A 1,391-nucleotide genomic window follows, 5' to 3' on the forward strand; every position below is an offset into this window, starting at 1 on the left:
AGTATTCACAGCATAAAGTATGTGATATATAACAAACAATTCTGATACTCAAACTTCTCAAGTTTTATTTATTTAGTTTGTTGGAGAGAAATTTGTCCAAGAAGCTAAAAGATCAACAATATGCTACAAACAACATGACAAAGGCTGACATGCATAAAAGGGCTTGGACCCCGGTCATAACTGCTTTGCAGTTCTAGTTATTATTGTTTTTTTTATCAAGTTGAACTAAATATCTCCTGTCTGAGGACAAGTGCTGTTGTGGGCAGTATGCCAGCAGAAAATCATTAAATAAATGCAAATAAAAATAATAATAAAACAATCTTACATTTGTGCAAAGGACCCTTGTATAACCTAGATTAATTTATTTATGAAAATGTTATTATTTCTAACAGAAATGAGCCCTTTTTGTACTGGGACATGTTTTTGCCAAAGTTTCAAGAATCAGTGACATGCCTGCAACAGAGGGGCTTACAAGCTTCAGCACCACAGAGCGACTATGTTATTTTGAAATCCATCAAATGAACATGAAGTATATTTGAAGCTAATGATATAATTATTTTTATTGTAGTTATTGTTCTTTATAAAATGCTGTTTCTTGTAGGCTACCGTGCCCTGAGACAACACAACAGTCTAGTGACCTGGCACTAAATAAATACACTGAAATAATTGTAGTTTCACAAAGACTGAAACATTTTCTGACACGCTGAAATGTGTTTAGAGAGGACAGGTGTCTCAAATAGCAGCAAAGAGTTAAACTCTCAATTTAAAAGAATATTATCAGACAATTTCAAAAGCAAAGAAGGAAGAAAAAAGGGAAACTAACTTGAAGTATTACAGAATCTGCCTTAAACAGTCCTTTATTTACAAAATGTCATTTTTAAAGAATGTCAAGAATTTCTATGTTAAGACTAACTGGTTAGCCTAAATGGCAACTTCAAGGTTTAAGTGAGAGCATGGTTGTTTGGTTCCCTGTCCCTCAAAAAACATCATTATGTGTGAAATAAATGAATCGCAGGACATGTACTGATTATGTTTTTTAAAGCAGGTTGAAACAGAAAAGTGATTTCCAGAGGTCAGCTTTCACAGCTGCGCCATGAGCCTCCACCGGACTGTGCTGCCTCCACAATATCCACCGTTTCCCATTAAATTAGTAAAAACCAGTGACTGTTTTTTATTTTAATATGTGAATGAACATGTGAGTCAACGAGAAAACGCGCTTTGGTTGYACTTTGATGCTTTTGAAATAAGTTTCGGAAGGAAAACAGACGGATTGTTTCAAAGAAAACATGCACATTAGAAATAGGATAAAATAAATGGCTCATTGGAGGGATCTAGAGGGCAGCAACACAAAGATGTGTGACCCCTCTGATCAGCTGACCTGAGGCCCTGCG

This window comes from Austrofundulus limnaeus, unplaced genomic scaffold (genome assembly GCF_001266775.1).
Source record: "Austrofundulus limnaeus strain Quisiro unplaced genomic scaffold, Austrofundulus_limnaeus-1.0 Scaffold407, whole genome shotgun sequence".
NCBI lineage: Eukaryota > Metazoa > Chordata > Actinopteri > Cyprinodontiformes > Rivulidae > Austrofundulus > Austrofundulus limnaeus.